Raw genomic sequence first — 27,963 nt, forward strand, 5'->3', positions numbered from 1 at the left:
CAGTAACGAGTCAAGATACAAAGCCAGTGATTTTTCATTTGGGAGACACGAACTCATGACATCCGAGTAGCATACTATGACACTAACCACTATATATACCAACGGGCCTGACAACCACCTTTAACCATTTCCATTTCTTAACATACTGTCCTTCACATCTGTCTGACTTGGAGCCTAAAACTCCTTCAAAGTGTTATATATATATATATATATATATATATATATATATATATATATATATATATATATATATATTATATATGATATATATATATATATATATATGCACCACAACCAGTTTTAATAAGACTCCAAATAAAATAATTCCTATACTATTCATATTATTTGCAAAGTCAGCGGGTAGGTTACGGAGCCTTCATCATTTCTGACTAGGATAATTGTGTGCACGTGTGTGTATAGTTATATATATAATATATATAAATAATAATATATATAGTGTAAGAAGGGATGGATTTTCAATTTTCTTAGGTACCTTTTCATGGACTATCAACGACATACTATATTCTGTTCAGTTTTGACGAGATAACCGAGTTTTAATTGCAGTGTTCCGTCAATAATTTATTTAGTTATATTTTTCATAATACGCTTTATTAATTCACCTCAAATTATCAAAATTATCAATGTAAAATTTTGTTGTTGTCACAACATACATAAACAAGATATATTTTAACGGTTTCGATTATCATCACTGTAAAATGGGACACTAACGATAATTCTACTTTGGTATACCAACAGATAAAAGTGATACAGAACAAGTAACATTTCACATTTAATCTTCAAGGGCAAGAAGCTCTACGGATCAATCATCCTGACTAAATTACAAACTTATCTACAGAGACAAATATCTGCTAAACCATTCTGCGATAATGTAGTAAAGGAAAACAAACCCTCTTGGATTGTAGCAAGTAATTATTTATTAGATTGTTTGTTTGTTTGTATGGTATTTTTACGTTGCATGGAATCAGTGGTTATTCAGCAACGGGACCAACGGCTTGACGTGACTTCCGAACCACGTCGAGAGTGAACTTCTATCACCAGAAATACACATCTCTCACTCCTCAATGGAATGCCCGAGAATCGAACCCGCGACCACCGAGGCAATTATTTAATAGAACCATAGGCTACAGGATCGATGTTTAATTCTACAGAATTATGTACCAAAAGAGCTACGACAATGTCGACGTATGGGCCTAAATCAATTTTCATTTAAAAAAACATGAGTTTAAGAGCAGTGACTAGAAATATTTAGATAAATTTTCAACATATGGACGAAAGCTAATTACACACATACTACACTGTTTAGTCGTAAGCACTACAAAAATTTCTCTCTGCAAACTACGGAGGTATGATTCTTATAAAATAATCATGAACACTTAAAAGTACCACAGTAATATCATCATCAATAATAATTACTTAATTTGTCAAGCACCTCTTAAATTATCATTGCCTTACCTACCAACAACTAACTTAATCGGATCTGACAAAATTCAGAAAAAATAAATGAATGAATATTACTCATTCCTAAAAAGTTATTCTTAATCACCTAGTATCTTTAGAATGGTTGTGTGAAAATTTCTGAACTCGAAGTTCGCTTCGCAAGATTTAAAAAGACCTTTTACTGCCACTTAAACAAACACTAAATACTCATTTGAATGTAACAACACTTAGGTTAAAATCAAACTTTTCATCATTCAGACCAACATGATTTACAGACCATGACTAGTCTCAGTAACGACATCAAGAATATTGCTCAAAGCCCCTGACTAACAGCTCTGCCAGTGGAAACTACCTTTTGTGAAAATGTTTTGGGTCGCCTTCTTGAAATTTTAAACCTCATGCCATACTCGAAACACGAGTTTTCCGCGCTACTTTGTTTATCGTGTGTTAACGATACTGTCTTCCCAGGAGTGGATAAACATGTGAAAAGATAGATTAAAAAATGTTCCCTTCCGGAGTCGTTAGCCTGTATCAGTCACAAAACAGACTTACAAACTTTGACTATACTCTTTTTCTTTTCATCTGTCCATCCGCCTGTGGTGTTTTTGTATGGTAACACTGCGTTCCGGGCTTTAAATAGTTACATTCAGCTTACATTCAACTATTATAATATCCTATTCCGAATACTAACGGTGTAATTCGCATACAGTAAATTATTAAAACACTTTTCAGTTGCAAATGTACACCCAGATATCCTTTGATTTACCTAAAACTTACAAATAGCGTAACTATCTAAAGCCCGGGACGCAGTGTTACCATACAAAAACACCACAGGCGGGTGGACAGATGAACAAAACAAAACAAAAACAGAGTATAGTACAAAGCGAGCAGTTTGTCGAGTGACTCGACTGAATGGCTGGATTAGCTGGCTATATTCCAGCACGGGAGATGACTCAAGATTGTTTTTATGGTGTTTTTACATTGCAGGGAACCAGTGGTTATTCAGCAACGGGACCAACGGCTTTACGTGACTTCCGATCCACGTCGAGAGTGAACTTCTGTCACCAGAAATACACATCTCTCACTCCTCAACGGAATGGCTGAGAATCGAACTCGCGACCACTGAGGTGGGACGCCAACGCCATACCAACCACGCCACTGAAGCGCTTAGATGACTCAAGAGTCTGCTTCTCCATATAAATAAGACCTGTATTTAAAGAAAATAAAGTACATTTGCATATAGTTACTTTTCCTTTAATTTGCCACTGGAGCATTAAGAATTTAAGTAACAGCAAACAACAGGGACTTCCGATCCACGTCGAGAGTGAACTTCTGTCACCAGAATACCACATCTCTTTTCCAACCTTTTTTCCTCCCCCACGAATTGGCTTTGGACTCAACTCAAACGGAATGGCTGAGAATCGAACTCGCGACCACTGAGGTGACGACGCCAACGCCATACCAACCACGCCACTGAAGGCGCTTAGAATGACTCAAGAGTCTGCTTCTCCATATAAATAAGACCTGTATTTAAAGAAAATAAAGTACATTTGCATATAGTTACTTTTCCTTTAATTTGCCACTGGAGCATTAAGAATTTAAGTAACAGCAAACAAGGGACTTCCGATCCACGTCGAGAGTGAACTTCTGTCACCAGAAATACACATCTCTCACTCCTCAACGGAATGGCTGAGAATCGAACTCGCGACCACTGAGGTGGGACGCCAACGCCATACCAACCACGCCACTGAAGCGCTTAGATGACTCAAGAGTCTGCTTCTCCATATAATAAGGACCTGTATTTGTTAAAGAAAAAATAAAGTACATTTGCATATAGTTACTTTTCCTTTAATTTGCCACTGGAGCATTAAGAACTTTAAGTAACAGCAAACAAGGGACTTCCGATCCACGTCGAGAGAATGAACTTCTGTCACCAGAAATACCATCTCTCACTCCTCAACGGAATGGCTGAGAATCGAACTCGCGACCACTGAGGTGGGACGCCAACGCCATACCAACCACGCCACTGAAGCGCTTAGATGACTCAAGAGTCTGCTTCTCCATATAAATAAGACCTGTATTTAAAGAAAATAAAGTACATTTGCATATAGTTACTTTTCCTTTAATTTGCCACTGGAGCATTAAGAATTTAAGTAACAGCAAACAAGGGACTTCCGATCCACGTCGAGAGTGAACTTCTGTCACCGGAAAATAAAATCACATCTCTCACTTCCTAAACGGAAAATGGCTGAGAATCGAACTCGCGACCACCTGAGGTGGGACGCCAACGCCCATACCCAACCACGCCCATGAAGCGCTTAGATGACTCAGAGTCCTGCTTCTCCATATAAATAAGACCTGTATTTAAAGAAAATAAAGTACATTTGCATATAGTTACTTTTCCTTTAATTTGCCACTGGAGCATTAAGAATTTAAGTAACAGCAAACAAGGGATATATATGTTATCGCCACGTAGACAGCGTTAAAAAGTAGAAGACCTGTTGTAACAGATAAGTTATGAGATCATTATTACTATTACACCTAGTCTACTAGCCTAGGGTCCTTCAAAACACAGACCTGTTAGTTTTCGTAAATCACATGAGCACATTTCAGATAATGTAAGCATGACATAGAACAATAGCACCAGCAGAATAAAAGTATTATTCGATGCGCCGTTAGACAAGAGTGAAAAGATTTCGGTTTTGCAACCTAACCTATTTTGGGCTCGTGTTTACAATTCGGTTTACCCAAGACCAAATTCCTTAACTTGGCAAGATTTTCTGCACTTGCGGCAAAAACTTCAATCCTAAGTCATTCTACAGAATTTCTATATTTTCTACACCTCAACCAATTTGCTTAAAAAACTTTGGATGTTTATTATATTCAAATCAACCAGTCACTCTGGCTACCTACTTGACCAACCTAATTGAGGATTTGAAGATTTTCACAAAGAAACTTAATACCTTTTTTTTGTTAATCGATGCTATAATATAGAATATCAAACTGTGAATGTGGAATATGCAGTATGATCTAATACATCTGACGGAATACTCTGTTACTCTGATAAAGGAGTCCCTGCGAGCGGTTAGGAATTGGTGCGGGACCTGGATAAAGTCAACAAGTAATGCACCTACCTCCCATACACGCGGAGATTAATCATCATGTTTTGAAAACCGTCTTGTATGATTTCCTTGTATGTTTGCTTCTGTATATCGCACCACTCGAATAGCAAATAAGATAAATCCGCAACGATCACCACCTACGTAAACACAAAGGCCACTACGAGAACAACACGGCCGAACACTGCAGCGCTAACAGTACGCCATCTGCAGTCTGCACTGGCAGACTCAGCAGCCATGGCCTCATAAGTTTTGGCAAGTGACGTCATCTGGCTCGACGTCACGAATATTCGTATACAAGTGCAAGACCAGAGCTATTAACAATTAGCTGCAAAAAATATAGCGAGCTGGTATTTGAGAAAGTGGCCAAAGTCTTGACCAGGTGACACACGAAACCTTCGTTCGTTTGTAGGAACTGCGAAGTGATTCACAAAAACAAATGAACGATTGCATATTTCAATCGAAGAAACTCTGTGAAAATAATGCCCTAGAGACCATTGTCAAATTAGTGTTTAATTCACTTTCATCTTACAGGTTTCTTTTCTAATCCTCCCCAACAAGGCATAAGGTGAGATAATTCGTTATCTAGTCCCATGTCTTCGCTACCGTTAATACTCTTTGGTCTTTCCTCTGGCGTTAAAGTTCAATTTTCTCAGGTCGGTCCAATTCCGTCACAAGCAAATATTTCGAAGAAACTTTAGCATCTGACAGCGATAACAAAATACCTCACCTCTCTCTGAATAAATTGCTCTTCTGATTAATTACGGGTTCTAGAAGAGCAAGAGCCCGTGCTAGCACAAGGCTGGATGAGTCTAGATACATAGGTAGTTCTGATTAAGAGATTAAGAGTCTGTCTAGAAAAATAATATATTTTCTTAATTTGAGGTCATACGGATTGTTACTGTAACAAAACCCCGATTGGTAAGAGTAGAAGACACGAGATTCTTAGCCTTTCTCTTATTTTCAGTGACCTAGGGACCGTTAATCTTTTCACCGATAACTTGGGGACTGACTAAATATTTTTGGTGTGCTATCTCTTCGAATGGCGCTTTGTAAATATATCCCCAAACGCAAACAGATTTTGGCTGGTCCAAAGTACTTAAAGTACATTTACTCACTTGGCATTCCCACGCTTTTTTTATTTGTTTGTTGTCTTGATTATTTTTCATTGTGAAGGTAGAAAGCTAGGTTTTCTTTTAACCATTATTTTTCTTACATTATTTATGTTAATATTCTTAAATTACATTCATTTCATATTTTTTCATCCTTATCCTATATAAATAAAATAATTGACTATATCATATATATATTATATATATATATATATATATTCACAAAACTTAATGCTGAATGAATAATATAACTATGCTTCTGAAACTTAGTGAATCATTGTAGGATTGTCAAAGAATAAAGTGGGTGCTGCTTTGTGAAGACTTTGGCACACACACACACACACACACACACACACTACACACACACACCACACACACACATATATATATATATATATATATATATATATATATATATATATATATATATAGTGTGTGTGTGTGTGTATGTATGTATGTATATGCCAAGTCTTCACAAAGCATCACCCACTTTATTCTTTCACAATCATACAATAATTCAATAGTTTCAGATGCATAGTTATATTATTCATTCAGCATCAAGTTTTGTGAATATATATATATATATATATATATATATATATATATATATATATATATATGTGTGTGTGTGTGTGTGTGTGTGTGTGTGTGTGTGTGTGTGTGTGGTATAGTCAATTATTTTATGTATTTGGGATAAGGATGAAAAAATATGATATAAATGGGATTTAAGAAAATTAACACAAATAATGTAAGAAAAATAATGGTAAAAAGAAAACCGATCAGATTATGAGTCTAGCTTTCTATTTTCACAATGAAAAATAATGACGACAGCAAATAAAAAAAAAAGCGTGGGAATGCCAAGTGAGTAAATGTACTTTAAGTACTTAGGACCAGCCAAAATCTGTTTGTGGTTGGGGATATATTTACAAAACGCCATTCGAAGAGATAGCACACCAAAAATATTTGGTGTCCCAAGTTATCGGTGAAAAGATTAACGGTCCATAGGTCACTGAAAATAAGAGAACGGCTAAGAATCACGTGTCTTCTACTCTTACCAATCGGGGTTTTGTTACATTATCAATCCGTATGACTTTAAATTAAGAAAATAAATTATTTTTCTAAACACTTAATCAGAACTACCTATCTATCTGGACTCAACCAGCCTTGTGCTAGCACGGGCTCTTGCTCTTCAAGATTCCGTTTTAGCGCTCCTGCTATTCCCTTTCATGGTGACAATAATTAAATATGTGTGCACTAATAACCACAGAATAACGACAAGACATTAATCTTATTAACCGTCAAAAATTATTAGGATTCGAAAAGTTTCTAAGTAGTTGTTAGAACTTATGTTCGAAACTCCAGTCTCCGCGTTCGCTTCAGTACTTATGTGACCATTGTGCTGTAAGTGTGTCATTTCGTGACTTTAGCTTGCGTAACGTCAGTTCTCCATATTCTGGGTATGTTTATATGCTTGCTGTACATTCATTTATGGAAACTGATTTGTTTCTGAATGTGTATTGTTTAAGATTAACGTGATATGAGTTTATTCATTGATGAATAGGCTAGCGCCCGCCTGCCGGCCTTAGCATATTGACTTTAGAATCCAGTTTTAGCTCTACTTTTTGTAACATTTCTGTAGTTTGCTGGTTTTCAGCAGCTTCATTCTTAGATAGATAATTGACTGAATCACAAGATATATAAAAGAAGTTGTATTCAACTCATTTATGTCAAATTTAGAGGACATATAAGTCTAGGTTGGGTCACCCATCAGTAACCGGTGTCACTTAGGCCTAGTGAAGCTTGTAACAAATTTGGGTATCAAAATTTAACACCCGTTCAATTTAACAGTTTACCTTCTCCCATTTTCTCATGCCGAGAAATTCATGGATATATTTTTCGTTGATTGTTCGTGCCATTAGTTTTGTCGTTGCCACATTCGTTGGCGGATGCTAGAGCGGAGTGGCTGATGACTGGCGAACATTTGCCACCTAGGGTACTTATCCGCGGCGGCCTAGATTATGGCTGTTTTTCTATGCAGTTTTACCTACTGAACAAGAATTTTAAGTAATATTTATTCGGACGACTGTAATCAACCCCCCAGGGGCCAGTACTAAATACGGCGAAATACATTGGACGCCCCAAAACACCCAATCCCTAGTGGATGTCTTATCCGCGGTTACGTTCCTTGCAGTCCGTGCGGACTGCTTCTGTAGAAATACCATTCTTTTTCTTCCATCTTACCTTTCGCCCCTTCCTAACAATTGTTTCATAGTGCTACAGCAAGGTTTTCTTCCTGTTACACCGTTCAAACCATTTTACTTAATATTACCCTGTTAATGCTTAATGACTTCATAGCCTAGGTCTGAACACTTGGTCTTAAGCCTAAATTTCAAAATCCATTCCTACGGTGATTGGAATCATATAAACTGAGTACTGACTCTCATCCACCCTCCCTTCACTCCTTCCTATCCTCTCTTTACTGGAAAAGCTGCAAAACTGAGCATATACACCCAAATTTTTTAATACTAGCTTGGCTTGCATGAGGGCAGTTGGGTGAGGTGGGGAAATACTGACTTATTAGTAGAATATATTGCATAAAAAATCCATTTTGTACCTGAGAGAGTGCACACTGTACCCAAAACAAACTACACAATATGGCCCACCTATGGTATACTCATAAATTCCTCAATTCAGAGAATAAATGTCATATATGTTGCACTTTAAACAAATTTTGCGACCTCTGTTAGTGTTCTCCTAATGTGGGGAAACACCGACTGAGATTTGGGGGAATCCCGCAAAACCTAAATTTCCTTTTTTAACAGAATGACACTGATGATCAGGCTTCCAAGAAGGCAGTGGGCTAGATCAGAAATACTTAATGACATTAGACATATAAATAAGTAAAGGAATCCACCCAATAAAAATGCCCTGTTTTTAGCATAATAACACATATATTGCATCATAATTCACTAAATATCACAATCAACTTTACACACACACAAAAAAAAAACTGTTCCACTTTTAATGTATTTCAAAAATATTCTAAATTTCTAAATATTAAAAATTTCAAAAATTTTTCAGAATATTAAAAATTTCACACATTGATGTTGGTGTTAGATGTTCCCCGTCATGTTGGCAGTCGGTACTCCCCACATTAATTTTATTTTTTTTATTTTCACAACAGTGCCATGGCACCCTCTCTGAAAGGACACACTTCATTTCACTCTATAACGTGTCGGTATGGCTAAATATCGTAATGAAACTTACTAGAAACAATCGCCATATTCACGGACGTGAGACACTATATAAGAAGTGTGAAAAATTACAACAGACATCCAAAAAATTGATTTTCTTACTTGATAAACACAGATGTTGTGATAGTGTAAACCTGTTGCTTTCATGTTGTTCACTGAGATGGTTGTTGTGTTGGTGGTGAGTTTCCGCGTGAAATTGGAAATGGTTTTTGTACTAGAGCATTTGGTCGGTGTTCCCCTGCGGTAGGTATTCATCACCCACGTCGCCCTACTAGTTGGTAGAACCAGCCAAAAAAAGCGGTAAAGTATCTCTGCAGCAGTAAATATCCCACAGATTTTAGTATGATTTTCTTATTAAGCATAGCATATTAACGAGACTTAAAAACAATGCAAATGGTCCAGTATCGACTACTGATGTAGAAACTACCCATGTATGGGGTATTCCAAACTCGCTTGAAGAGATATAGTGTAGACTATTGACTGTTTATTATAGCTTAAGGCACATGCAAAGAGAGAAGTCTGTTTTGGTGTTTTGCATTGATTTTATGGCAAATGTAACAGATCAACATATTCATTGGGCAAGTAGGGTCGTAGACTGTTATTGTGCCCTCGCATTACACTAACCTACCTGTTTGGGCCCTTACTCAGCACCCTAGTCAGTAGTCAGTTTTGGTAAAGGGAGGTACTAAAGAATGTCAGTTTTGGCCCTTCCAATAGAATGGCAGTGAGTTTTCGAGAGATACATATTAAGATACCACTAACATTAGGCAGCACCACTCGTCATTTACTATATATATTAGTGTCCTCAAAATAAAGTGATGATATTGATGTTGAAATACATTTAATGGGCCACAACTTAAGCAAACTTATTTACTTAGCTGCATTATTGTTTTCTTTCCGCAGACTTATGTACTTATCAGCTACATTATTTTTTTCCATGGCTACTTCTTGTCAAGGTTAATTATTATTTTTCTTAAATTGAATTCTAAGTGGAAACAACAGATTAGTGTAGGTTAGGAACTACGTACTATGTTGAATTGCCGTTAGTGTAAGAATTTGGTACTTAACTATGTTACTGATCAGAAAACTAGAGCCCCATAGTATATTCTAATTAGAATTTTAATTTTTATTTGCAGTATACTGTTTAACTTTATTACTTTGCTCTAGAATAACAGATTGTTGACCTTGTAACTATGGAACTGCAGTGGAATAAATCTCTTATTAATAGAAGTTTTAAGTAGTACCTGTAGTACTTGCCTTAGTATTTCCTCTTGATACCTTAAGAGTAATTTAGGGTAACATTGTTCATATCTGTGTAATCATCCAGATTTTTTTTTAAGTTCGTAGGTCTTGTAGTGTATTGAGAATTTTTCAAAAGGGAATATATCCTAGGCGAGATTAGATGTATTTATTCCCACTATTTGGACATTATTGTACAGAATGTCAAATAGAGGCAGCTAGGCTATATGAGAGACCCATATAAGTAGCTTAAAATAGGCAGTATATGATATACTACAATAAATTGGAGATTAGTATAATTGAGTATTAAAGGAATGCTAAAAAAATAAAACTTAAATACGTACAGGAAAAACCTGCAAGATCTCAACTCAAACATGATGACTACAGGTAGGGAAAGATGGTGACCCCATGTCAATCAGCAACAAAGAATGATTTGGATAACTTTTAAGTCATTTTAAGGCATCCACATAGATATTTGAATACTTTTCTAAGGTGTGTTGGTTACATCTTATTGGAATATTTGCATAGGTATGCTTATGTCCTGGAGGCACATCTGAATACTATAAGAAAATCCTACTTCCCCTCAAAGTGGCTGACTGATGCAGTGTAAAAAAGAAATACACCTTACTATGGATTCATGAAACTGCATTTCACATACATATACATGCAATAACAAAAATAGTATTAAAAAAGTTTTACTTTTCAGGCAGTACAAGACTAGGTTGTTACAATGCTCATAAAGGTTGAAACATACAAAAGTCAATACTGTAGGATCAAGAGTCATCATTGTTTTTTATGGTTTTAGTTGCATGTTCCCATTACTACTGTAACTTTGTTCTTTATGCTTCATAATTTATGATGTATTAAAAATGTATGCAGGAACGAATTAATCTTACCAAATTTGTTAACAGTATAGTAGGAGGTTCATGTAATGATTTTCAATTAATATTAAGTTTTTAATTCCAGAGAAAGAAAATTCCCTGTCAACCCCGTGGAGTCAAATGGCAAAGAGGTATAATACTGTTTAATAATGGGCTTATCAATCAAGTGGAAATTTATGGGTGTGCCATATATTCTGCCTAACTTTCCAAGAGGGTAGCATTATGTACTAGGTAAGTTCACATAACAGTACATATTTTTCTGGACTTTGCTTAAAATTAGATATTAAAATTCCATTGTAAAAGTAAATATTAATCTTCAATGAGTGTAACATACATATTTATGTCAATTAGGGTACTCATCCTCTCTAGAAGCTGCATAATTAAAAGTTGGATAGTAGAGATTGTGGCTTTTGAAATAGGATCCTGAGTACATTGTTAGGTTAGGTCAAGGAGAATAGCTTGTAAACAAAAATAATTAACGGAAAGTCAACTTTAGTAAGGATAATGTCATTTTTGGGTATTCAATATCTCCAAAATAGTTCTTAGAAAGTTATACATGGTTAGATATTATGGTATTTGAGATAAATGGGTGGTAAGGCTAGGTTAGTATAGAGTGACATTTTAACACCAAAACAGTTAGAAGGCCAATTTTGAATTCCTTGTTATTTTCATTCATCTTAGTAGCATGGTATAACTATTAATCAAAAAGTGCCTAGTAGAGCACATTTATTTAAAGCCACACACAACTCCTCGCATAAATAGAAGTGTAAGAAATTTGTCTTTGACCAGTGATCATTCGGTCATGTGTGTGATTAAATTAAAATGTGGAGTATAGTTTTGTGTATGCCCATCATTTCCCATTAATTGTTTATATACACATGTAACTGGGCCTGTCTGTTAGAATTTATTTATGTAAAGAAAAGAGCACAAGTATTCAAATGCTATTGTAAATTTGGAACCTGCAAAATACCACATTAACAAATTATCAACTATAAGCTGATTTCCGTGTAATGTATTTACTCCGTCTACAGTTTCATGAAGACTCATTTGTCTGCTCTTGAGAATCTTACAAAAACACACACACTTGAATATAATCATACCCTATTTTTATTTATTGGTAGATGTAATATCCACCTTCCATGTAATATTAGAATGATCCTCATGTCATCTGTCTTCAAGATTTAGGACCTTTTTCTGTAATGGTTGGTAAGGCAAAGCAATAAAATCTTGCTTCGGAAAATGGGTATTTGAGCTATAAGAAGAATTGGCAAGAGTGTTCAGTCATTGCATGCTGCCACAAACTTTATGACAATACATACAGAGTAGTGTTTAGCTACCTCTCAAAATCTGTGATTCTTTTAATCGTTCACTCTTATTTACCGGTTTATGTAGTCATTCAGTTAGCTGCTGAATTTAAAACTTTCTTACACTGCACTTTTTTTCTATCACTGGGAAGCTAATATGAAAGTATGGCAGTCTAGCAGGAAAAAGGAACATGGTGGTATTCACGTTTTATATGGTGATATTCATGTTTTAATCTGTTGATACTGGGAAGAGGATGTGAATGTGGAAAGGTTGACATGAGTATGGAAAGTAGGTTATCTGATTGTGAGCAAATTTGACTTATGGAGGAAAGCATAGTTTTATTGCAGTCTCTTACCCAACAATTATACAGCTGTAGGTTCCCTACGAATGGCAGACAATCGATTCAAAACTTCCGTGGTGGCGCCGCCATCGCTGGTGGATGAACTAAGTCAGTGTCACCAAGTACTGCCGTTGGAATGGAGTCTCGATGCGAAGGTCTGCCTAGACCTATGGAAACTTTGGGGAAAGCTGATTATTACGATCTCGACTCTCGAGATCGACAGGTTCTTAAAAATAATAAGCAATTGGGCTGTAATGACTGATGACAGGTGACAAACAAAGGAAGGAGGAGCATAACAAAATAAAAAAGTTACCTTAAAATTAATTTATTTACAAGAGTTAAATACATTATGTACAGCGAGTCAAGGTTCTGGGTGGCAAAAACGCAAAAAAAATTACAAACTAACAATAATATGTAAAATCAGTCTAAGAAACAAAATCCACCCTTCAATAACAAAGCCATGAAAAATCACAATCTAAACAATAAAAAGAATAATCACAAAATAGGCTGTATAAGGGCAATAACAATCTTTAAATATAATAAATAGAAATAGGCAGCGTAATACATAACTAAAATTGACACTGAAGCAGCATAATGATACTAAGAGTAAAACGGGAACATTTCCTCAAACAATGAGGACAACAGTCCAATGCCGGACGATCAAGATAGAGCCGATACGACAACCACCTCGTCCTTGGAGACAATATGGACATCCTCCTCGAATGCTGGACGATCAAGACAGAGTTGATGCAACAACCATCTCGTCCTCAGATGCAGTATGGAAGTCCTCCTCGACCACTGGACGAAAACAAGTCACTGCTGCTGCCCAGTGAGGTCGCACTCGACACGTCCTCTTGACGACGAAAACACGTCAATGCTGTCGACCTCCAACTCTAAGTCATACTCCATACGACGACTTCAACCAAATAACCAGGTATCCAGTACCTGGCGCTGCCTCATGCTGGTCCACAGGTAATCATACCTGACTGCCTCTGACTGACTGGTCGTTCTGCCCTCCAGAACCTGACTGGTTGTTCTGCCCTCCAGAACCTGACTGACGAAGTTTGACGCCATCCACCAGACGTCAACTCGCCAGCAATTAAAAAACAAAAACAAAGGAGGCAACAATCCACCAAGGGAACAATCGGTAAACTATTGTTCCTAACACCTCCCCACCTAACAGAAAAAAAAAATTATTATTATTAATTTTTTTTTTTACAAACAAAATCCTCTTCCCCGATGCTGCCACACCCCCGTCAGCCAAAACAGAACCAATCCTGGCAAGGTCGCCAATATTACGATCTCGACTCTCGAGATCGACAGGTTCTTAAAAATAATAAGCAATTGGGCTGTAATGACTGATGACAGGTGACAAACAAAGGAGGGAGGAGCATAACAAAATCAAAAAGTTACCTTAAAATTAATTTATTTACAAGAGTTAAATACATTATGTACAGCGAGTCAAGGTTCTGGGTGGCAAAAACGCAAAAAAAATTACAAACTAACAATAATATGTAAAATCAGTCTAAGAAACAAAATCCACCCTTCAATAACAAAGCCATGAAAAATCACAATCTAAACAATAAAAAGAATAATCACAAAATAGGCTGTATAAGGGCAATAACAATCTTTAAATATAATAAATAGAAATAGGCAGCGTAATACGTAACTAAAATTGACACTGAAGCAGCATAATGATACTAAGAGTAAAACGGGAACATTTCCTCAAACAATGAGGACAACAGTCCAATGCCGGACGATCAAGATAGAGCCGATACGACAACCACCTCGTCCTTGGAGACAATATGGACATCCTCCTCGAATGCTGGACGATCAAGACAGAGTTGATGCAACAACCATCTCGTCCTCAGATGCAGTATGGAAGTCCTCCTCGACCACTGGACGAAAACAAGTCACTGCTGCTGCCCAGTGAGGTCGCACTCGACACGTCCTCTTGACGACGAAAACACGTCAATGCTGTCGACCTCCAACTCTAAGTCATACTCCATACGACGACTTCAACCAAATAACCAGGTATCCAGTACCTGGCGCTGCCTCATGCTGGTCCACAGGTAATCATACCTGACTGCCTCTGACTGACTGGTCGTTCTGCCCTCCAGAACCTGACTGACGAAGTTTGACGCCATCCACCAGACGTCAACTCGCCAGCAATTAAAAAACAAAAACAAAGGAGGCAACAATCTACCAAGGGAACAATCGGTAAACTATTGTTCCTAACACTGATGATAGACCTATTTGCAACTTCGAGGAACAACCGTCTTCCGCTGTTTTGCTCTCCAGTCCCGGACCCTCTTGCACGGTCAGTCGACGCAATGTCACTAGACTGGTCAGGCCTGGAAGCGTACACCTTTCCCCCGTTCGGCCTAATAAGACAGGTGCTGAACAAAGTGTCATTTCACGAAAAAGTTTCTCTGACACTAGTTGCTCCGTTCTGGCCAAGGAAGGAATGGTTCCCAGATCTCCTTGACTTGCCCGTAGATTTCCCCAGGCTTCTTCCGTTAAAGAGATGTCTACTCAGACAACTGCACTTTGCAAGATTCCATCAAGGATTATCTACTCTGGCACTGACAGGATTCAGACTGTCAGGAGTCTCGTCAGAGCGAAAGGTTTTTTGAGACAAGCTGCAGAAGCTATCACGAACTGCAGCAGAGATTCTTCTAACAGACTATACCAGTCTAAATGGGGAGTGTTTCGAAAATGGTGTAAACAAACTAGTCTCTTCTTCTGAAACATCTGTGAACGAAATAGCGGATTTCCTTCTACATATTCTTAAGGGACGTTAAGCGTTTAGCGCCTTCGACTATTAGGGGATACAGAGCGATGCTGGCCTAATTTTTTAAACACAGAGGACTAGACCTATCCACGAATAGTGATCTTTCCGATCTAATCTCACCAAGAAGACATAATTTTTAGTTGCATTAGCATCAGCTAGATGAGTTAACGAGCTACACGCGATGGACAAAATGTTGGGATTTTCTCAAGGCGATGCAGTTTGCTCCATGGAGCTCAATTTTCTCCCGAAAAACGAGAACCCTTCTAATTCTATGCCACGTAACTTTGTTCTCAAGAACCTGACAGACTTGATAGGCCAGGAAGAAGAAGAATGGCTTGTATGTCCCGTGCAGGCATTAAGATATTACCTCCGCAGAACGGAGAAAATTAGAGGTCAATCGAATCATTTGTGGTGCTCTGTTAAAAATCCCTCTCGCCATCTCTCCAAAAACACTATCTCCTTTATCTGAGAGAATTAATTGTCAAAGCACACACTGAAGCTAACGACGCAGTATTTCCTTTACTGAGAGTGAAAGCACACGAAGTTCGAGAGGTAGCGACTTCCCTCGCTTTTCGACACAACTTGTCGCTATCCGCTATCTTCCAAAGTACCTTTTGGAGGTCTGAATCTGTGTTCACTACACATTATTTGAAAGAAATCGAGACAGTGTTCGAAGATTGTAAGTCTCTCAGTCCACTTTCGGTAGCTGGCATGGTGTTGGGAGAAACGACATAGGGGGTTGCTCCCTCTGTTAGCCTATGTTTCGCCTTGTATCAAGGTTGACGAGTTAAAGTGAAGTCTGGGGGTACAATGTACCTGGATTACTCACCAGTCATTTTAGTTTTAGTTTTGGTGGGTAAAGGTTTTTATTTCAGCGTAGGTGACAGTTGTTTTCATGTTGGTTATTTCTGGTCTTAGCCCAGGGCAAGGGCAATATTTTGTTGTATCTTCGTTGAGTCAGCAGTGAACACCATGACTACGAGGATCTTCCACTCCATGTAGAGGCACCCATTGGTTATACTCCAAGCCTTCTACAATGTAAGATGAGCACCGACCAGAGGCAGTATTCTTCTGCAGTAGCTCTCTTACAAGGTAAGGTACAACAGGCACTAACAGTGTTTTTGGGTATTTTTTCAAGAATCATATGTTATTTTTGAATTAAAACTTACTTCCACAGCCCCCATCCTTGCAATGGGTAATCAGCTGTATAATTGTTCGGTAAGACACTGCAATAAAAATGGAATTTTCATTATAAAATGAAATTTTATTGCATACTTACCAAACAATTATTAATCAAAGCCCTCCCTCCTCCCCACAGGTGGATGACTGGGCAGAACAAATTGATGTTACCTGGGCAGTTGTACCTGTAGCTCCCTCGAGTCGCCTACATCAGCGATGGCGGGCGCCACCGCGGAAGTTTTGAATCTATTGTCTGCCATTCGTAGGGAACCTACAGCTGTATAATTGTTCAGTAAGTATGCAATAAAATTTTATTTTATAATGAAAATTCCATTTTGCAGAAATCAGCTCGTAACTTTATGCAGTAAAAGTCAAATGTACAACTTTTTATTACTTCCTAAGTATGATTAAAGCAGGTTGGTTTTGTTAAAGTACAGATTACTGCTTATTTTCGTGGTAGCTGCACGGGGATGGATGCCCTAACTGATGGTACACACCTGGAGGCCAAGTGGAGTTCTATATTAGAGCACCAAATCACTCTGGGCGGTGGTTTGAGGGAAACAAGCATTGGGCAGAGGTGAACATTTCTATAAATCCTTTACATGACAGTACAGATTCATGCATTTATTCTCTTGTTTCATGTCTTGAATTTTTTAGGGTGTTTCCTAGTATTACTGAATATCTCTACTGTATTAAGCATAGTCAGGCAGTGTGTAGGTTTTATAATATATAACATACATATATCTAATTGTTTTTAGTTTTATTTGGGCATAATTTTTTTTTTTAATTAAGAAGTGGTCGGTTAATCCATTACTCACTCCTGTAAGTCTAACAGTATGCTAATCCATTACTCACCCCTGTAAGTCTAACAGTAATGTAGGACCACAGAGGGAGAAATTTAAGATACGTAGTAGGGTGTGAACTAACCTAACTTAACTAGTTGCTGGACTATACATGACAAGGGTTGGCATAACTGTTAAGTAACTTGACCCAAGGCCCCATGAATCATGGAGAGAGAAGTATCTGACCTTTCTTAACCAAACCTGAACTTGAAGGCTAGGTTCAGCACCATATCTTGAAAAGACTGAGGGCTCACCCCCTAGAAGAGACTAAGAAACAAAGGAATGGCTGTTCCACATTCTTACCAGGTTGATGTAGTACTAGGTTGAGAGAAGAGTAAAATTGTTTGCATATAGAAATGGAACATACGTACATATGTGTGAATACAAGACATAGATAATACACTACTACTGTTCCACATAGTATTAGATGAAAGCCTTTCAGGATCCTGAGAATATACGTACTAGGTTGCAATTAAATATAATGCCATAGCAAGACAGGACACTATATATATATATACAGTAAATGAATAAAGAAATTTCCAACATCCTTCCCTGGTGGTTGCCTTTTCAGAATGCTGATAAGACTAAGTTATTATTTACTTGAGATAAGTTCTGTTACAGATGAATTTTGAGTGGAGGTCAGATTTAGTTAGGGGTTGTCATCATCTTCTAGTTGTGCTACTTTGAACCTGTCAGTGGAGATGTAGTCATCATGCTTTGTAGCTATATTTTAAACATTTTAACATTACATCTTAAGACTAGGTAAGGCCCCTAGGGTTGTTAGAGGAGGTTTATGGTCAACAGGTCAATTCAGCAGTATAAGAGAAGAATATCTACAAGAATAGTGGCTGACAACAAACCAAAGTAGCCAACTTGATCAGTAAGAATTGTCTCAATTTTTTAAATAAAGGGAAAGTAAAAATTTACTAAATAAGACATTGATTACAGGTTTAAAAGTGACCAGTATCAAAGTGACACCTGCCTTGCTCCAAAAGTTTCACTTGCTACAGCTGCCTTGCTCCAAAAGTTTCACTTGCTACAGTACTGTATCATGTTTAGTGTATTTCTATGCTGTTACAGTGCACAGTTTCTTTTACTTTGCATTTAATAGGTTTTACTGATTTGGAAGGGTTAGGGTTGGGTATAGAATAGTGTTTAAGAAATAAGCCACTGTAGAAAACTAAATTGAAGTAGCTTTTTTCTCAGCCATTTTGACTAACACGAAGAAAGTTATTTTATTACTACTGTATAGGGTAGTGGTTGACTCTGTACAGAGCTTTACAAAATAGGAAAGTATAGCATCCTTTTTTTTTTATCAAAGAGTACATTGTATTTATCGAATGTGTTTGATACATTATTTATTATTATATATAACATAATGGTTGTGTGAGGGAATGATGAGAGTAAACAATCAATAGTCAGGTATATTGTGGTGACCACCCTGACCCAAACTGTACTCACTGCAGTTCTGTAGGGGTATCGTACATCTATATTTTGAAGACACCTATTTTTCAAGTGTAGCAGATAATGTTTTTGTATATAATTGCAATTATCAGGGTTGGCAAAAAACCCACTTTTCTTTTTAAAAATAGCCCTCCCACCCTGTTTTGAAAAAAGAACAGAAAAAAAACACGTTGTGGGTTTTACTTTTTTCAAAGTGTACCAGTGTCATAAATCCCCCCAAAATAAGATTTGTGCTGAGTTATAGACAGCAGCCTGATAAAATTGTAATTTTACACAATGATTTGAATGAGGGAATGGAAGTAATCATGTTCTGACTTGTTTGTCTGTTACCCCTGGTCTTAGGGTGCTGACTCCTGCTACACTAAAACATTTTTCCCTTATAAATAGTAAGAAGAATGGGAAATATATGTGTAAAATTACAATAAGTTTTAGTGGGAAAGGAAACCAGGGATGTGAGACTGAGTTGACAGAGATCAGTGTACATACACACCAGTAGGAGAGGACTCATTTCTCTGGTTTCCTTTCCTGCTAAAACGACTTTGTAATTTTACACTTATATCTCCCATTCTTTTTACTATTTATAAGTGAAAAATTACTTCCATAAGTGAATGTGCACATCATAGCCTTCGGTTAACAAATCTAAGGCTAAGAAATAGGCTTGTAATATTAAAAATTGGCAATGTTGATAATGCTTTTCTTATTGAGATTTGGTAATAATGAGGCAATCTAATCTGGCATAATCTAACTTAAATACTGTCTTAAATACTGTATATATAACAAATTTACCCTAGTACAAGGTTACACAATTTGTTAATTCTGGATAAAATGTTTCCTTTCACCGGATAATAACCCAAGGAAATTTACCTTTAATTTCAATTACCCTGCATATATAGTATAGCATTAGGTTTTACTTCCCCCAGTTCTAAACACAGCTACCATGTTTCCATTCATTTCAGGCAATAATGCGACTAAGGTAGGCTAATAAAAAGAATGTGAAAAATGAGTGCCAAATTTCTTTCATTTCAGTGATCTAAAACATGCCCTATTCAGCCGGTTATGGTTGAAAAAGGACAAACGAATGGCGTGAAGTAACGAAAGTGGAAGGCAGTAACAAAGTAATATGTAAACACTGGCAGTACTGAAATTATTGCCAAAATTGAGAGAATCATAACTCACTTAAACAAGTGCTCAAAGAGACTCAAAAGGAGCAGTAGTCAATCATCATCAAATATGACAGTCAGTGAGCCTAGTGAGGAGTCTGATAATGACCTATTAACACCTATTATTCAACCCACCCTCCCCCCCAACCTGTAGAACACAAATAGAAAGAAGAGTATCTGAGATATATCATTTTTTTTTTATACAGTACAGTATACAAAATTCAGGCTCTGCTTGTAGGATGCATGCTCATATTACAGTGAATTTATGTGAGTAAATACATTACTTTGAAAAAAACCCAGTAAAGTAGGCAAAATAGTGGGTTTTTCCAAATGGGTTTTATTGAAAAAACCCAGGTGGGTAAAACCGGGTCACCCGCTTTGGTTTGGTGCCAACCTTGGTAACTGCAGTAGTATATATAAGAATGTTTTTGTGGTGCTTATGGAATATTTTAGGGTTGAACTTCCTTCACATATTTCTTAATTTACAACGGGTAGGTAGACGACATATCTATGGTCGGGCAAGATGATCAGAATTTAATGTATTTTTGATAATGAGTGACTAAATTACCATTCTTGGTTGTTTGGTTTGATACAAATAATGGGTCGCTTTAAGAAGGTTGAAATTTCAACCATCTCATGTTTTTAAGAGCATATAGATTGTATAGCCTTACCAAAAGCATATAGTATTTAAACTTGATATATGAGGCACATTGTATTGGAGATACACATATTGAAACACACACAACATTTTTTAATGATTCCGATTCAACATGTTATTCTAATGATGGCAAAATATTATGTGTCCCTTATGCTGAGAGACCAGAACATCTCCCAGCAACATTATGAGGTGGTGATAATAGATTAGTTTTCAGTTACTGATTTGGGAACAAACAGAAGGTGTTGGGAACAAACAGAAAGTGGAAGAGAAGTCTTGTATTAACAAGGTACCATGTAATTGACTGAAATAAAGCTTATTTAGGTGAGGCTGAAAGGTTGTTAATAGTTGTTAATAAGAATAATTGAGCACAATTGGGAAAATGATCATAATATTGATTGGCATTAAAGAGGATTTTGTGTCAAATGATTACTTCAAATGCAGGTATTAGTGTAAGGTCTGTGTTATTTAAAGGACTTGTTACTTATCAGAAAGCCATCTGTGAAGTGTTAGTTAGATTGAAGTGCTATTTTATTTCATGATTATCTTTTTTATAGATTCTAAGAGTTATTTTGTATGGTATGTTATATACTAGGCAAGGTTAAACAAGTGTTTGTCCAAGCTGGCTTTTTCCTTAATGATGGCAGGAGATACTACCTGGACACGACTTCCTTACGAAGTACAGTGGCTTGAAGTACAGTACGTATACTCTTAACACCACATTTCAAGAACAAAGAGTTTTGAGTATAGAGAGATAAACCCCTTGATGGGAGGAAATGTCATTAAAGAGACATATTTGTTATAAATAATCATCCACCTCCTTTCTCAGTTAGAATCCTCAAAATTTCAGTCAATAAATTTAAGCAAAAATTTTTCCAGTACGAGAAATTCCCTTTCCTTGGATTATGCATAAACACTTGTCTATACACACTTATGCTATCTGTTCAACAAATTTTTCCAGGAGTGAGAAAACACATCTGACTGTGTATAGATAGCTCTCTGTTTTTCCCTAATGCCAAATCTACTTTCAAATTTGCAAGAGTTCTTGACCTGTCCGAGATTTTGTCAATAAATCAAAATACACCTTGACTCAGCCTCTTACTTACCGCCTCGTTATACTACTGGTGACCCTGAAGATGACCGACACCTCCAGTACCGGCCTATCCAACTCAGAGGCCTGTTTCTTCAGAGCAGAGACCATCTTCAGGTCTTGAGATCCTCACGCTGTCCCAAGAGCATTTGTTTCTACATATCAGAAATAACATGCAAAAGGGTCACAGCAGTGACCCTACAAACAAAACATCAGCTGTGGACAGACCGGTTGCATCATATGGGAAACCATGCCTGCTTTCTGCTGTCTTTCTTCCAGGTACAGGTAAAAAGACACTCACGTATTTTCTTCACAATAGACGAAAGATCAGATACGGAGTTCTTGGTCGACACCGGTGCATACAAGTTGTTTGCACCAGTCCACTTGCACAAACGCCTTGATCTAACCCCCAGCACTCTACAGGTATCCCCTGCCAGCGGAGCCCCGCTGAAAATATACGGTAAGTGGACCATGAATTTGTTGCTCGGCAGGAAGCAATACGACTGGACGTTCGTCACAGCAGATGTAATAATTACACTTTTAGGAGCAGACTTCCTAAAAGCCCACAACATGATGGTGGATGTAGGGTAACAGCAGCTGATCACACAACTCGCCCCACTCACTCCAACTCCAGCACCAGAGATAAATCACCTCCTACAGGAGTTCCAGAGGTATTGAAGGACAACCTGCAACATGACCTGACCAAACCTACAAAGCATCATGTCCAGCAATACATAATCACTGAAGGTCCCCCAGTGTATGGCCATTTCAGATGATTGGCCACAGAAAAACTTCCCATCACCAAATAAGCTTTCTAGGGCATTGAAAGAGCAGGAATACGTATGCCAAAAAGCCTCCGGCCCCTGGGCATCTCCCTCTCACTTGGTACCAAAACCTGACGGCACATGGTGACCCTGCGGCAACCAATGAGACTCAACATCAAGACACTACCTGACAGGTACCTACCCACCGCTGAACATTGCTGACATAATAAACCAGATGTAGGGTGCCAAAATATTTTTGAAGATCGACCTGTTGAAGGGATACTTCCAAGTCCTGGTCACAAAGGAGGGCATAGAAAAAAAGGCCATTGTTACCCCCTTAGGCATGTAGGGTGAGGTGGGTGAATACCAACCGAAGGGGAAAACCGACTGAATGCTCTGGTACGAAAACTTTTTCAATTTTGGGCTGAAACTCACCACCAACACAGCAACCATCTTTGTAAACAACATGTGAGCAACAGGTTTCCGCCATCACATTGTCAGTGTTTATCAGGTAAGAAAATTGAATTTTTGGATGTCTGATATAATTTTTCACTCTACTCATTTATGGTGTCTCACATTGGTGAATAAGGCGTGATTGTTTTGAGTTAAGTTTTATTATGATATTTAGCCATGTTGACATGTTATTGAGTGAAATGAAGTGTGTCTTGACTACTGACCGTAAACATGCGGAGGAACATAGACCGCCAACACAGATGCATGAAATTTTGTTTTTTGTATAAAGTTGAAGGTGATATTTAGTGAATTATGATGCAATGTCAGTGTCATTATGCTAAAAACAGGAAATTTTTATTGGGTGGGTTCAACTTTACATATTCATATGTCTAATGTTATTAAGTCTTTGTGATCTAGCCTACTGCCTTCTTGGAAGCCTGATCATCAGTGTCATTATGCTAAAAACAGAAAATTTGGTTTTTTGAGGGTTCCTCCACCACCCCAGTCAGTGATTCCCAACGTTAGGAGAACACCGATAGAGGTCGCAAAAATTTTTAAAGTGCAAAATATAACACTTATTCTCTGAGTTGAGGATTTATGAGTATGCCATAGGTGGGCCATGTTGTTTAGTTTGTTTTGGGCACATTGTGCACTCTCTCAGGTACAAAATGGAATTTTTAGGCAATTTTTTCTACTATAATAGGTTGGTATCCCCCACCTCACCCTATGTACACCTTCAACGACAGCTGCTTTGCTCTTTGGAACACAGGGGTGACTTTCCAATGTCTGATGGACGAAATCCTGGGCAGCCAACAGTTCTACATATATACTTCCTTGAAATTCATATAAAGCCCCAACATCAAACAACAAATAAAAGATGTTAGGCAGGTCCTGTAAACACTCAAAGAAAATGGACTTTTAGTCCAACAGGACAAATGTGAATGGGTCCAAGCAGTCACCAAATTCCCAAGCCAACAACAATCAAATCAGTTCTATAATTCACGGGAATGATCAACTACCGGGTACCTCCGTTTTGTACCCAGCCTTGGCTTCAGTATATGGTTGATTGAAAGGAAAACCTAAAAAATTATTTTGGTATGAAAACAAAAAATGAAGCATTCATCGTAGCCAAAAAAAAGCAATCACTTCCGCTACCACACTAATCTTTCCTTTATCCCATAGGTCCCTCACCCTAACGACAGACACGAGTGGCACTGTGGTAGAGGAAAAAAAAGAGAGTTTGTATGAATGAATGCTTGATTTTTTCTTTATATTATTACTAGGTTGATTAAGTTAGGCAATTTTTAAATAGATTTTAGGATTCAGTTTTTTATTATATTTATGTTTTTCTTGTGGGTGAGGGATTTTTGCGATTAATGGGTGTCTTTCTTTTCTTTTTCATTACAGTAGATGGGAATAAGTAAGAGCTAAGGCTCCCCTTCACCTGTACTGAACTTTTCTGAACCTAACAGCGAAGTGATAATATGCTGGCTGAGGGCCTACAGATTTCGTGGCCGTTTTCCCAACTTGTGAATCTGACCTGCAGTTGGTTGCTGAGTTGAGAAAGACTGCTGGAGCACAATTAGGAACAGGAGTCGAACCTCAAGCGACAACAGTACTTGAGCAAGCAAGCAAACAGTGCGTTGAGGGAGGTCAACAATGCCAGGCTACACATCTATGGGCAGCTGGAATTATTGGTTCAGGAACTAGAAAGAACAACCAGAATCTCTCTGCAGAAGGAGCTGCTGACACGAGGAAAATCAAAAGTCCAAGCAGTATCGTTTCAGTATTAAGATTAAGGAATTAAGTTTCAGGTTCTGTACTGTAAGATTAGTGTTAATAAATTAGGTTAAAGAGAATCAAGTTTTATTTAAGAATTTAAAGTCTGCAAATTCATGAAAAAACACATCAATGGAAAGAGGGAGATATGCAAATGCACGTTTTGAAAAAAAAAAATTCTTAAGAGATTTTCCTTACTTTCTATGAGAAGTGGAAAATGACTATTTACAACCCCTTGTGTGTGGCCTCTTTTGCAAGACAGTTGTAAATTTTACCAACTTATTTATGTTTTTGCGAATAGATAATTGTATTTTATTTTGTAAAATTATAATTACAGCTCACACAAAATCAAACATACAAAAAGACATCATGTGAGAGAGACATGCAGTACTACGTGCCTTCTCCCTTCAAGTCAGAAACAGAACTGGTCCTGAAATGCCCCACACTCGTGATTTTAGTCAGTGTAAAAGTTGCCATTAGTGAATTTATGGGCTATGAAAGTATGGGGTCTCGATGGCACATAATATTGTTTATCTACAGGGTCAATCCGTCCACCACCCTAAAGCTCTTATTACTACTCCCGAGGAGCAATCAGTTCATTAGGGTTAAAGGGCTCTTCTAACGTGGCAGATGCCCTTTCCTGAAAGTCCATCAACACTGCTCAGATTGGGGTATCATCATTGGCACAGAAGGATGACAGCGCCTCAGAGGTGTGATCGGTTTGGTCTTGGCCTGCCACCTCGGTGGCTGCGAGTTCGATTCTCAAGCATTCCATTGAGGGGTCAGAGATGTGTATTTCTGGTGATAAACGTTCACTCTTGATTTGGTTCGGAAGTCACGTAAAGCCGTTGGTCCCGTTGCCGAATAACCACTGGTTCCATGCAATGTAAAATCACCATACAAACAAACAAGCATCAGAAGGATGACGTGGACCTACAGCAACCATGGCGGGAGAACCCCTTTACCCATACGTAACATTAGGGTTGGGAAAGAAAGCCTTTGACCTCGCCCACAATCTGTCCCACCATCGAGCAGATCAACCACCCTAATCCTGTTGAAGTGGTACATCTGGTGGGAAATGAAGGTGGACATGAAAAATAACGAGGCACACAGAAACGGGGATAGGAGAGTTCCAGACTACATACCTATGACTAGCCCACATGCACGCCAACATTAGGACCCCTGCCTGCCTCTGAGGGGTACAGGTATATCTTCACGATCATTGACAAGAATACCAGATGGCCAGAAGCAATGCCAGTAAGGCAGCAGACAGTAGAGATTTGTGTGAGAGCACTAGTAGGCTGGGTCAGCAGGCATGAAGTACGTACCGCAGCACATAACAAGCAACAGAGGAGCCAACTTCACCTGTACCTAATGGGGCTCCCTCGCTGCCGGCCTTGGGACAAAACCCATTTGCATAACCATGCAACCCAGTAGCGAACAGCCTAGTGGAGTGGCTGCACCACTCCCTCAAATCAGTACTCGCTGGGAGATGTTAAGGTGGGAGATGGAGAAAGAAATTACCATGGGTCTTGCAGGGACTAGGAACAGCCCCACATGCAGCATTTAACGCATTCTCAGTAGAAACACTAAATGGACAAGGGATGGCAATACTGGCAGACTTTTTTTTCAAAACCTGAGAGCCCACAACTCTTCCAGACATCTGTAGAGCATTGGAAAACATCATGCTGTCGAATTCTACATACGATGTAGCAAGAATAGAATAAGTCTCCAAATACATACCTCAACGGCGTCAGTAACCTCTAAAGAGCAAAGTATGCATTCATAAGAATAGATGCATACAAGCTCCGCCTCTCTCCAGCCTACTCAGGACCACACCAGATACTGCAACAAGGAGAGGAAATGTACCAGCTGTCAGAGAATCAACTGGGTCTCAACTGGTAGATTAAAACCAGCTTACATCCCAGACTGCGACCCACTCCCCTAGCCCTGCTTTTGGGTTGAGGGGGGGGGTGGGGGGAGTTCTGTGAGGTCCCAGTTGGTCACCAGGACCCTCAAGGCATCCTCTCTTCAAAAACAAAAATCTGCTTGATACGCCGAGTACTCTCGAGAAACATAGATCCAGCACTCCTGATTCAAACTATCATTTATACATTTTTCAGAAGCTACATTATGACACTGTCAGAACTGTAATTATGAATGCATGTCAGACATTGCAAGCTTTCCAACCTTATGTATTGAACTCTCTTTCCAGTTTGTATATAGAATTGTTAACCATTTTTCCAGGTGTGAGAAAACACATTAGCTGTATTTGGATATCTCTGTTTTTCCCTAATGTCAAATGGTACTTTTACGCTCGCAAGAGTTCTTGACCTGTCTGCGGTTTTGTGTCAATAAATCAGAATACACCTTGACTACCTCTTACTCCCCGCCTCGTTATGATGACAACCATTTAATGGAAGATGAACTTTCTCTTGATGCCATCAGTAGTCAAATATGTTAATTCAGTACTTTCATGAAGGACTGCTTCTTTAGTAAGTGTGACAACTGTGTTTGCTGTCTAGGAAATGCCAGTGATTTGGGATACTAATGCATTGGCCCAAGGCACAGGAACAATTGATGTAGGGTTATAGACTTAAATTTATGAGGAAATGCCCCTTTAAAGACAGATGAGCCTTTTCTCCAAAGGCATTGGAACTTTCACTCTTGTGGGATTCTAGTTAGTGAACGATATAGTATTTTTGACACAGGTATGGAAATCATCTAATGCCTAGGGCGTTCCACCTCGGTGGTCGCGGGTTCGATTCTCGGCCATTCCGTTGAGGAGTGAGAGATGTGTATTTCTGGTGATAGAAGTTCACTCTCGACGTGGTTCGGAAGTCACGTAAAGCCGTTGGTCCCGTTGCTGAATAACCATTGGTTCCATGCAACGTAAAAGCACCATACAAAGCAAAAGCAATGCCTAGGGCAAGGGTTTGCTCTTACCCTGTAATTTTCTTGTAGAAATATAAGAAAATAGTGAAAAATGAGGAAAAGATACTTACTATTGGGGTTTTAATGGGCAAAATTGGGTGTAGCAGGAGACAGGAGACAAATTTTATATCAAGTTTATAT

General features: G+C 38.2%; 1 long non-coding RNA gene across 3 annotated transcripts in view; it reads left to right on the plus strand.

Moving 5' to 3' along the window:
• The first annotated feature begins 7,018 nt into the window (after positions 1–7,018).
• LOC135212994 (uncharacterized) overlaps positions 7,019–27,963 on the plus strand; it is a 270,894-nt gene continuing 249,949 nt past the window's right edge. For 2 of the 3 annotated variants that reach the window (XR_010314053.1, XR_010314055.1), the window contains exons 1-2: positions 7,019–7,146; positions 11,149–11,294. This is a non-coding gene — a long non-coding RNA (uncharacterized LOC135212994). Of the gene's footprint in view, positions 7,147–11,148; positions 11,295–24,516; positions 27,204–27,963 lie in introns of those variants that run through there. The other variant, XR_010314054.1, reaches the window with a different exon arrangement.

Source organism: Macrobrachium nipponense, chromosome 42 (genome assembly GCF_015104395.2).
Source record: "Macrobrachium nipponense isolate FS-2020 chromosome 42, ASM1510439v2, whole genome shotgun sequence".
NCBI lineage: Eukaryota > Metazoa > Arthropoda > Malacostraca > Decapoda > Palaemonidae > Macrobrachium > Macrobrachium nipponense.